The sequence below is a fragment of the Delphinapterus leucas genome, chromosome 5 (genome assembly GCF_059928025.1).
Source record: "Delphinapterus leucas isolate spDelLeu-1000000601 "Yukka" chromosome 5, BTC_Dleu_Yukka2, whole genome shotgun sequence".
NCBI lineage: Eukaryota > Metazoa > Chordata > Mammalia > Artiodactyla > Monodontidae > Delphinapterus > Delphinapterus leucas.
In genome coordinates, this window is record NC_143133.1 from 64521449 (window position 1) to 64533947 (window position 12499).

The 12499-nt window shown below is 40.7% G+C and overlaps 1 protein-coding gene across 4 annotated transcripts in view; it reads left to right on the plus strand.

Moving 5' to 3' along the window:
* The first annotated feature begins 10309 nt into the window (after nt 1-10309).
* RHOH (ras homolog family member H) overlaps nt 10310-12499 on the plus strand; it is a 49129-nt gene continuing 46939 nt past the window's right edge. For all 4 annotated transcript variants that reach the window (XR_002643452.3, XR_002643453.3, XM_022565578.3 and 1 more), the window contains exon 1: nt 10310-10626. The gene's annotated coding sequence lies outside the window, so the exon portion shown is untranslated. The remainder of the gene's footprint in view (nt 10627-12499) is intronic.

Sequence of the window (12499 nt, forward strand, 5' to 3'; positions counted from 1 at the left end):
TATTTTTCTTCCAAAGCATTAAAAAAAACTCATTATTTTATATTTAGAAGATTAAAAGGCAGGAATTATAGAGAGCAAAACAATCTTACTTTATGTTTTGAATAATAAATATACCATAGAGATAGCTTTGTTCAAAATTATAAAAAAAAACCATTTTGTTTCTGATAAATATTTAAGAACTTAAATTTCTTTTTTGGAAAAAATGTTTTAATAGAAATTTTGCCTTTTAAAAGGTTTATATGGTTTTAAAAAAGTAAAGGGTAACCAATATTTTATCATTGGACATTGAAATTGTTTTCATTTGTCTCTACATTAAATAAAACTGCACTGAACAGCCTTGGAAATAAATCTATGTATGGGTGTCTTATTAGTTTGTGAAGATACATTACTTGAAGGAGATTGGCTGACCAAAGAATTCACCACAATTAAGGGATGTTTTTGTGAGACAATTTATAATTTATATTTATACTCATATATGTGTATCTATGTACTACTATACACTACTCATGTGAATTTAAATGGTATGAAGGTATATAGGTTTATGTATATGTGTATGTATTTATAGACACATATACACATAGCTATTTTAATACATATACATATTAATATGTATATTGTATCTATAAACATGATGGAATTTAAATTCACATGAGTAGTGTATAACAATCCTCATTTCTTCATACTATCCCCATCCTGATTATTAACTTTTTACTTACCTTTAATAACTGATGATATTATAAAAAAAAGTAAAGGTAATAGACATTTGTTTATGACTAAACTTGAAGTTTTATGTATCATTTTAAATGTCATTTAAACAGAAAGATTAAATGTCATTTAAACAGAAAGATTAAAAGAAAATTAAGGAAAATTTACAAAAATACTCCCTTTTCTCCTAAATGATTAAAAAATGCACAACTATAATAATTTAGGTAATAGTAATTATAAGAAAACAGCAGATTTAATTTGAAACCAAATCTTGCAATCGTTGACTGCCCTTGGCACAAACATGTTTACCTCTAATAAGCACCAAGCATTTCCCACTACCTCTTTCTTTTTGAGCTCAGACACTGAATAAATTTCCCAGAAACCTCACTTTTATTTCTGAGTACTCCTTTCTTTATCTTTCCCAGAAGATAAAGCTACTAGATAGCCTAGGATCTTTCCCAGCTATGATTTCCATTTTAAGGGAAATTTAAGATTGGACTTCTAAGAGGTTTAATGCAAAAGCCGCTGGAATCTCTTGTTTTTGAAGTCTGTGTGGAAGTGGAATTTGCATCTGGTTGGAATCATCTAAATGTGACCCAGTATAGGCTGAGCGATGAGGAAGATGACTTTGCAAGGTTCAGCTATGGTTCAGTGATTCTATTCTGAGAATCAACTGCTATAAAATCACTGGTTATTACGCAAAACATATTGAGACTGAAGCAGTAACAAGGGTTTATGAGGAAACAGGTAGACTTACTCAATGCAGTTTTAACAAAACCTATAATTTTCTATCTGGCTTACATAAGTGTTAATATAAAAAATTTGGGAAATACAGAAAAGGAAAATGTAAAAATTACTGGTGTCCTGTCACCTAGAGATTACCTCTATTAACATTTGCATATGTGTACATAATAACAAGTTGAATTCAAATTCAAGTTTTGTCTTACTTTTTTTTACTTAACGGTATATTGTGTGCACATTTCCACGTCATTAAGTATTTTTTGATTTACAGTGAGTTGAAATTGCCTGCCTCTTAGGAATGAGTCACCATCAGCAAAGATGAAATCAGTGCCTTCTAGAAGGAAGTAGTTGCCTCTACTGCCTACACCTGCCTCTCTTTCATTGCACCCATAGCTATTTTTCTAATAAGAAATGCCAACTGGTGTCAAGTCTCAGCTGGATGACGTGATGTTTAGTTTCGTTTTGATCTGTGGGCTGAAGTGCAATTTATAAATACCCTAAGTACAAAATTTCGCACAGATGTTTCAAGCTAGTTCTCTCCATGAAGGTTGCATCAGTAATAAAGTGAATGGAATTCATGATTTTACTTAGCAGACTCAAAATTTATCATTTAAGCAAGTGGGTATTTCCAACATAGGAAGTTAACTGGTAAGGAAGAAGGGCTATGCTCCTCTGAGTCTGGCTTCCCAAAGCTCAGGCCACATTATTCCAGGTTTGCCAACAGGTGAAATATAAATTTTCTATTGAAGTAAACACCGGCTTAAGAAGTATGCTACTTTCTGGTAAGCGTAAAGAGATACTGAACTGATTTTCTTAACCATTTTTAATATCGTAAGCAGAACCTTAAAAAACAAAGGAACAAAAAACAACTACATTCATCCAAGGACAAAAATGTACACACATTCCTGGCATTTGTGCAAAAAATTTAAAAAACTGCTATATGAAAGTAAAACACCACTGGTCATCTTATTTTCGACTCAGAACATACCCTGACTTCCTTGTGTTGGTTATATATTCCTATAAGATGTATTTTATTCATTTAAGAGAGCTACCTGTTCAGATTACGAACTAACAAGTAATAAAAATTCTAGTTTCATGTGATTTTCAGAAGATAGTGCCTCGTCTCTTCCATAAATCAGTGTATATCTGTAATAGCTTCCAGAACTTTATTCAGGAGAGCATATGAAAGCCATTTTTACACATGTCCTTCACATTGTCAGCACAGCTATTCAGTAGTGGGTGAAATTCCTTTTCTTTTCTTTTTTTTGTTGTTGTTGTTTGTTTATTTATTTATTTTTGGCTGTGTTGGGTCATCGTTGCTGTGCACAGGCTTTCTCTAGTTGCGGTGAGCAGGGGCTACTCTTTGTTGCAGTGCACGGGCTTCTCATTGCAGTGGCTTCTCTTGTTGTGGAGCACAGGCTCTAGGTGCACGGGCTTCAGTAGTTGTGGCACATGGGCTCAGTAGTTGTGGCTCGCGGGCTCTAGAGTGCAGGCTCAGTAGTTGTGGTGCACGGGCTTAGTTGCTCCGTGGCATGTGGGATCTTCCCGGACCAGGACTCGAACCCATGTCCCCTGCATTGGCAGGCAGATTCTTAACCACTGTCCCACCAGGGAAGTCCTGAAATTCCTCTTGCTTATTGGTATAGTGGCAATAGCTAACAAAAAGTGCATATAAAAACAAAATGTCTGAATTCCCTGGTGGTCCAGTGGTTAGGATTCCACACTTCCACTGCAGGGGGCACAGGTTCAATCCCTGGTCAGGGAACTAAGATCCCGCATGCCACGCAGTGTGGCAAAAACTAAAACAAAAACAAACAAAAAAAAAAAACATAAAAAACAAAACCCAAAAATGTCTAAAATTCATGCCTATACACTGAGTCATCTTAGGAAAAAAAGACAAAAAAGGGGCAAAGAACTATTCTTAAAAAGTGCAAAGAAAAAAACAAGGTATTTTTTGGATGAAAATACTGACAGCTTTTGAAGTTTAAAATCAATCTTCGGGGCTACCCTGGTGGCGCAGTGGGTAAGAATCTGCCTGCCAATGCAGGGGACACAGGTTTGATCCCTGGTCCAGGAAGATCCCACATGCCGCAGAGCAGCTAAGCCTGTGTGCCACAACTACTGAGCCTGTGCTCTAGAGCCCGTGAGCCACAACTACTGAAGCCCGCGCACCTAGAGCCCATGCTCTGCAACGAGAGAAGCCACCATAATGAGAAGCCCGCGCACTGCAACAAAGAGTAGCCCCTGCTTGCCGCAACTAGAGGAAGCCCACACACAGCAATGAAGACCCAATGCAGCCAAAAAATAAAACAAAAAACAAAACAAAAATAAACCTGTTGAGACAACCAACATATGACTTAGAATCCTATGCATGATCTGTAAGCTTGTATGACTTTATTCAACCAGAATTTGGCACTGGCAAAGCTTCTCAAGTCCTGAAACATAACAGTTGTTATTTAAAGTGGGGGTAGGAATGGAGGGAAAAAACTCCAGAAGGCAAAAGTCCAAAACAGGAGTAGCTATTAATAGACACCATGTATTGAGTGTCTACTATATTCCAAGGACTATGCAGCCGTTTTACAAAACCCTTCCCAGGTAGATGTCATTATACCTATTTCCCGGATGGGAAGATCAAGGCCTCATCCTTGCTAGTAAGTGGAGCTGGGGTTTGAATCTTGCTTTGTCCAAATCCAAATTTATAATTCTCCAAAATTTCAGATTGCCTTTGGGTACAAGCTTCAACCCGTTCCCTCCAGAACTGTGCTGGAGATCTGTTATTTTGTAAAGATGGCAAGTTAGCACTCACTGGGCCCTGCCTTTTAACTGAACCGCCTGCAACTCCCACTCTGAGCAGGTGTGCTGAGCTGCAGTTACCCTGTGATGTTTGTGCCCAAAGCGGAGATCCTTATCAAGGCAACGAGTAAAATGTGAATGCGAGAAGAAGCAGTGATGGTTTTCTTCTTTTTTAAACAAATCAGAATTTCTACATCAGAGAGGATCTTGTACGCAGTGTAGGAGTCCCCTGGAAGTTCATGCACTTGACCCAAAGATGCTACTCTTATTCACATTACATTTCAAACTCCTCACCTGGATTTGCTCTCAGAGCCTGAGGCACACAGTCTTTCAAGTTTCTTCAGTGATAGCCAGTCTTTGTCCTTTTGGGGTGGATTTGATTTTGGGAGACAGCCCTTTGGAGCTACCTCCAGTGAATAAGGTAGGTGACCAAGCCAGATTATATTTTGAGTCAAAAACAAGTTGTGAATAGAATGCAGCACTACTGGTTTTCTTTTGTAGTGTATTAAGCTGTCTCGGAAGGTTCTAAAAAGGTTCTGAAAGTGCTTTGCCTGATGTCTGCAGGGTTGGAAAAGTACATTAACTAACCAGGGACTGCTTTGAAGGGTAATGGGCGTTTGACAACATTAGCTCTGCTCTGACACTTAAAAAAGTTACACCACAGCTTGAATGATTTTGTTCGGTGCTATCATCTTTTGCAACGAGACCCTGCATTATTATGAAGTATGGCTCTGCAATAAAAAGAACAAGCATATAAATGTTTACTCGATAAACACAGTTATACAGGGCAAACAAACCAGGATTAAAAAGGCAGATGAGAATCCTGAGAACCTGGCATTCACTGAAACAAAAAGCAATACATTATGTTACATTAAAACAGTTAAAGAGAAAATAGATGATGAGAATCACAGCCAGGGAAATGATGTTTTTATAGCTATGGCTATAAGAGGGAAGCTAGAAGATGTTTGAAATGATACTCTGAACTGGTTAGGGAGGCTGTTGTTTCTAATGAATTAAAATGCATAAGGAGGAAATCATTCATGTGATTTCTAGCCTGTGGCGTTTCTAGGATATTTTAATATTTAGAATTTTAAAGTGTTTTATATGAGTGTATTTTTACACTGAAAGTGATACTTCAGAGTTAAGCTCTTTCTCTTATGAAGAGCTAATATTTTACACTCCCCATCATAAAATCTCTCAATCAGAAGGAATGCGTGTTTCGGTTTAATACAGTTATCACTTAGTGGGGAGCTGAGTAAAAATAATTACCGTCTGACTAATGCCCTAGGTTTGAAACTCAAAACATTCAGACAGAGTTTTAGTACATGTTTCCCATCTTCAGAACCCACTGAAATATTTTATTTTATTAGGTGGCATATTGTGAATGAGGGTCTGTGCAAACGTTAAAAGCTACTTACGAAATCGAAATCATTTCACTTAATACTCTAACAGTAAGAAGAAGGGGGAGGCATCTTACTAACCCAGGGTAAAAAAATAACTTAGTAAATGATTGATATCACAGGTTTTCCAAGGTTTACTATCCATTACAATTACCCTTGTCATTAAGAGTTCTCTGTGGTATAGATGGCAGAGACCTTTGCAACAGGCAAGAATGCCACTTACTTGTGAGTTCAGAGTACAGAGACAGTCGTCATATTATTTCAAAACCCTCGCTAGAAGAGGTCCTCGTTCTTAGGAGACTGTTAAAGAGGAAATAAGCTGTTGGTCTGCTGTATCAGAGGACATCTCAAATGAAGGTGTTTTTGAGAAAGCAAGTCTTGACGTTTAGCGGGTTGTGTTTGCTGGAGAACCTCCGAGAAGGGGTGCTCAGGAGAGAGAAAATGGGCCTGTGGCTAAGGCTAGGCTGCCTCTCTGTTCCCAAAGCAGCCCAGCTCTCCCCCTTGGGAACCAGCAGAGTGAACAGCCACAACGGATGGACGGGGTGAATCTTTGTTCTTTGGGGGCCATGTGGTTTCATGCAAATTGTTTAGCCAGCTGAGGTGTCCTTGGCTGTAAAATATATAGTTAAGAATGATTACCACATAAGGCTGTTGTGAGGGTCAGATGAGATAATCAATCTATGGATCAGCAAGTGGTTCTTTCGTAGCTGACTAGTTAGTGCCTGAGATGCACCAGTGAGCAAGGCCAGGCCCTGGGCCTCAAGGGCGTCTGAGCAGGACATGACAGGGCTGTTTGGTGAGTGCTTGGCAGGGTTAAGAGGAGGTGCTGTGGGAGCTCATGGGAGGGCACTAGCCCGGCTCACAGTGGGTTGTGAGATTGTTACGGAAGACTTCCTGAATATGGCTTATAACAAGGGGCCGGATTCTACAGGGACCTCCACACCCATCGTTTCCTTCCTTCCCACCACTGAATCCCCAGGATTTCCCCTCACTTCTGTCCCAAGGCTGGACTATATAGCATCAGAACTGAAACACCCAGAGGTTTGCATATGTGTGTGTGTGTGTGTGTGTGTGTGTGTGTGTGTGTGAGCGTGTACATGTATTTTAGGTTATTTTCTACATCTCCATCCCCACTACCCCTGTCTGTTAAAAGAATGAGAGAGACAGAGAGAGAGATTTCCAGAACAGGGAGGAATCTAAATAGCTGTCTCCCAACCTTCTCCAACCCTCATCCAGAAAATCCCCTCTTAGATTAAATATATGTGAAGACTAGAGGTGTGTAAAGGCAACAGGAAAAACCATTTCTCAACGTCAGAGGCAGGAGGCAACACAAAGCCTGACTCCACCTACATCTAAAACTACAGTTACATACACAGAGAGAGCGAGTCCATCACAAGAGGCAAGGGTGTTAGCCGGGAGCCAAGAGGGAAAGGGGCATCTTGCAGCCAGACAGCCATGCCCTTCCCAGCACCTTGCAGGGCGTGGTGGGAGTGCTTGGGCCTGCGGACACACCCCATCTACCCTGCCCTGGAGTATGTGTGCCGTTTGTGGAGAAAATGCACAAGGCCCGAGGCCCTGAACTTACAAACCGTGCTTGTAGTGCTTTTTCTTTGTTTCCCAAAGGGCAGAGTCTCGCCTTCTCCTGGAGGTGGATGGGGGCTGCCCCCGTGGGCAGCTGTCTGTCCTTGCCCGGTGCCTCTGCTTTCTCAAGGGGCACTGGGGCACTGACAAAACCACTGGATCTCTTGCTGGAGCTACATCCATTTTCACCTCTTTGCTGCCTCAAAGCTTTTGGAAGCTTGGGTGAGAAAACGATTTTATCCTGAACTTTCAGAAGCATTTCTGAAGTCTATTTTCATCTCTCCATTAAACTGGCATATCAAAGCAGGATATGGGGCAGCACACACTGTACTAATCCCTCCATGCACCCTCTCCTATATGCACCCTGGGATTGCTTTCAGTCAACTCTTTCATGAGATGAAATCAACCTACATTGAGGAAAAATGTAAGGAACCATCTCACAAGACGTGCCGCTGGCAGTGTTTAGTCTCAGGATGGTGTTTCACTTCGGTTGTGATGTCCTCCTATTAGATTCCAGGTGCCAAGTTTCTCTTTAGTCTCAGCACCGGGGAGCCAGGAAGCCCTCACCATTCTGAGCAGTGTGCTCACGGTTATTCAGTGGGTGCTCAGTTTTCTATGTGGTAGTGTTTGCTGCCTCACACCAGTCGCTTAAACGCTTAGAACATGGCATTTTCATTTTCTCTATCAACCTCACCCCTGGTTTTAGCTTAATTTTTGTCTTCATTTCTTTTGGTCTCATCTTTCCATTTCTTGTTTTTAATTTGCTTTATTTTGCTAAGGTGTATGTGTTTTTATAAGCTGCCCTAAATCTTTCTTGACCACCCAACCTAGAGGTAGATAAATAAAGTATCCACGAACCATATGTTCTGCTTACCTAATAACATTATGATGGTGATCTGACTTTCCCGGGAGAATTTTCTAAAAGGAGATATGTGCATATCAGAGGGCCCAAGGTTCTCACCTGCCAGATTGAGTTCTTCCTGCACATTAACAAATTGATACCTGAGTTCGTGTAAAAGTCTCTTATGGCCTTAGTAGTTGGGTGGCCATCTCTGAGAATACTCATTTTCCACCACTTATTCCTGCCATCATTACACACCAGACACATCAATCCTCTTTCACTTCCTTGAACACACCAAGCTCTTTCCCACCTCAGGGCCTTTGCGCATACTATTGCCTCTGCTTGGAATGTCTTTCCTTCTACTCCCCTTAGGTTCCTCTTTTTCATCATTAGAGCGGTGGTGTCACATTAGAATGATGGTGGGGGGGAGTTAATATTGATGCCCAGGTCCCAACCCAGACAAATTAAACTGGAATCTCTGGGGGTGGGGCCTAGGTACTGTTTTTTTGGGGTTTTTTGCACTGTACTGCATGCGGGATTTTAGTTCCCCATGTGGGATTGTATTCCCGGACCAGGGATGAAACCCGTGCCCTCTGCAGTGGGAGTGCAGGGTCCTAACAACTGGACCGCCAGGGAATTCCCTAGGCACTGGTATTTTTAAAAAGCTTCTCAACCAGGGCTTAGAGTCACAGCTTCAGGTCTCACCTTAAATGTCAGCTGCACGAAGAGACCCTCTTTGACCACCCCTGGGTTGTAGATATTGTCTTGCTCTGTAGTTTAGCTTCTTCTCTGATTCCTTTGCAATAGTTATTACAAATTGTAGTTATTGCATTTGTATGAATTTTTTTTTTTTTTGTCTCCTCCAACCAGAACATAGGTCCTGTGAGCACAGGGAATATATGTCTCAGCCTTTGTGTTTCTCTTCAGTTCACAGTATCAGGCACATAACAGGATACTGAGGCTGCAACGGTGAGGGAGTGAGGGTGGCCCTCAGATGATGCATGCAGGTCTGAGCAGCCTCCTGGAAACCAGCCAAGGGTCCCTGGAATATTATGAGAGAATCCATGTCAACATTCAATGGCTATCTTAACTGGCCAGAAGGTTGTACACGCACTTTCCTTTCACCTGACCCTGGTGTCCCAGGATTTTTTGAGTGAGATTTTTTTTTTTTTTTTTTGGTCCCTGCACAGCATGCGGGATCTTAGTTCCCTGACCAGGGATGGAACCCGTGCCCCCCGCAGTGGAAGTGTGGAGTCCTAACCGCTGGACTACCAGGGAAGTCCCTTGAGTGAGATTTGTTAATAGATCCTGGCTCACAGCATCTCCTTTATGTCCATGTCTTTCCCCTTCACTTGATTTTGACTCTCATGAGTGAGAGATTCCATCTTGTTCATCTTTAAGTGCCCTCCTCCACCCCAGCACTGGACCTTGCACACAATAGGGGCTCTATAAATTCTTGTTGACTTGAATGGAGTTGATCTTATCCTTATGGCATGTAGGTATTTTGACTGAGATTTCACCCTGGGAGGTAGCATTTACGATTACTTAGGGATTTGAGGCAAGGGGGATTGTGACCACATCATGAAAGTTAAATGTATCGGGGTAGGCAACTCAGCCATAATCTAAATATGTGCAAATGGTCTCTACACCTGGATTGCACTGACGGACAGAAGAAGTAAATTTGTGTTTGGAGGCAAATAATGAAACTCTGAGGAGTCTGAAAACAACTCATAGTCATGTATCTCGCAACACAGGTGCTGGTCCATCGAAGGGTAAATGCGTGGCGGAGCTGCTTGAGCGTTAGCGCTGAGTCTGTCTTTTCCAAATTGTTATTTCATAGTTATTAATAAAACAAAGTGAACCGCCCACTTACCATTTTCCCTCCATAGTCAGTATGTTCACCAAGCTGACATGAAGATCTAAGGTGCTTTTTCCTAAACTTAAATTAACCAAGACCAATCTGTGGAGTGGCCTTTTTTTTTTCTTGGTTTATTTCACTTCCTTAAGGAATCATCTTGGTTTTTCACTCTTCCTTTCCGCAGTTTTTCATAGGTGATTTGCTGGTGAGAAATGGGGGAAAAGAGAGAGGGAAATGGTCCCTAGAGAGCTGATAAATTCAACACAAATTCAGCCATGCAGCAAAGGCCTTATTCTGTCTCTTATCTGGGGAAGTTTTCATATTGTCATGGAGGGAAATGCACGTGCACATACACATCAAATGAAACCCTCTCTTCAGAGAAGCCAGCTACAGGAAATTGACTTATGCACAGGAACTTGCTAATCTCTTTTGTCACATTTGGATTGTTGCTGCTGCCTCAGTCACCACGCACACTAAACCCAACCATCTTGGGTTGGATTCTACACCAGCCCAACTCTCAAAATTTTAGCTCTTCCAACGTGAAACAGTTATATTCTTGGGGAGGAAGAAAAGATTGATCCTAGAAGGAAATCATAGCAGTGAAAGGGCTTGGGCGGCTTTTGTTTTTACTTACCTGCGCCGAACAAATTTGATTTGTGGAGTCAGTCATTTTGGTGTCAAGAAATTTCTTCGTCATTCTACAACAGGTAAGAGTTTTGCTTCTTTAAAAATATTTCTTCGGTGTTAAAAGAAATCTCTCTGACTTTATTTAGCTTTTACAATAGGCTCAACATAGTGATTTCCCTGTTCTACCTGTTGTGAAGTATGGAACCACATTACGTGGGCAAGGGGAATTGCTCTGATATCCAACTACCCCCCACCCCTGCCCAAGTCTAACAAGGTACATATAGTTTTTGAAACATTAAAAGTTATCATAGTTGGCTTTTTGGTTTTCCAGATATTCTCCTAGAGAATTCATATGCTTTTGATTGGCAATGACTGAGCTCAAATATTTGGGTAGTTTAAATATCACCCAGTGTTTGATGAAGTAAATCCAAAGATCCTCTAAGTTGTGCAAATATGAGTTTTAAAATTTTCTAATTCAAAAAAGAAACAGAGCAAAAATCCAAATGATGTAGATTCATATCTGGAATTCCTAGCTTGTGGGTTTCACCTATTCCCAATGCTAAAGTCCTCTTTTTCTAAAAGTGATATTTGATATATAAGTACATATTTTTAAATTAAATTAAATTAAATTTAGTTTTTGAGGTGGTTTGATTTGGAGACATGCTGTGAGGTACCAGTTGGTAGCCTGAGTTGTAACTAAATAAAGTTTGGGAAATCACTGGTTTTGGGTTCTTTATTAAATTAAAGCTGGCATTGAAATATTCAAGTAAACAACAAGTAGTTGATAATCACTTATTGATTCTAAGCTGGTGCCATGAAGCATATAAGAGAAATGTAAAGAATTCTCTATTTTGAAGGATTCAGTAGACGTGGTCAGAACTAAAATTCAGGAAGCAGTGCAAGATGAGAATTAAGGGATGGATGGCATGGCCACAGGCTGTAAGAGTTATAGGAGTCCTGAGAACGAGATTTGTGGGTAAGCTGGAGTAGTCTGAAAGACATGGGCCATGGAAACATAAGAGATTTTAGTAGATGGAGAAGGAGAAGGTTGATTCACACTGGATGGACTGTGTGGGCAAAGGTACAAAAGTGAGACTGACTAGAAGATGACCAGCCCAGCTGAGGAAATTGACCTGAGAAAAGATGAAAGTTTGTTTTACACATTGGCAGGAAATAAGCTTGGAAAATTAAGGTGTAGACAGGTTATGGGGGACCTTGAGAGGCTGCTGAAGAGAAAAGACTACACCATTCCGTGGCTGTCTAGTCTTCTTATGCCTTTGGGCGCCTCTTTCTCAGCTCTCGCAGCTCCAACAGAATTCCACATGAGATCCTTGCCCCTTCATGCCTGGAGCTGTTTCTTGCATCTCCGCATCTGTGATCCTCCACTTGCCCTCCCTCTACTGTTTTCCCCGAGTACATTATTTATGCAGAGAAAGGTTTGTGTGGTTTAAGGTACCTGTAAGACCTCCATTTCTGGTTATTACTTGTTAAGGAGGCCCTTCAATCATCTGGTAATTCAAGTGGCCTTCCTCTTGGGAGGACAAGTTGGTTGACCAGTTACAAGCAAGTCTCCATTCTTCAAAAGTCAGATCCCAAATCCCATGGACTATATGCTACTCCCTTTGCATGTCTGAATGAGATGTTGTGGCTATGCTGCTGCCCTTTTCCTAATGATTCCGAGCACTTTTTTTCCCTGCACTCTGAAATATCTGCGTCCACGTAACAGCAAAAGCACAGTACGGTGAATACAAACCCAGACTTTGAATCCTGGTGCTGTTGCTTCTGATTCATGAGAACCTCGGACGTGTTATTCAACTTCTTCAATCCTCATATTAAAAAAAATTCTGTAAAGTAGCTCTAACAATAAATGAAAATATCTACTTCAGAGGGTTGTTGTAGGGATAAAAGAGTTAAAAATATGTAAAGCATTTAGCCTAGTGTCTGGAATAAAAT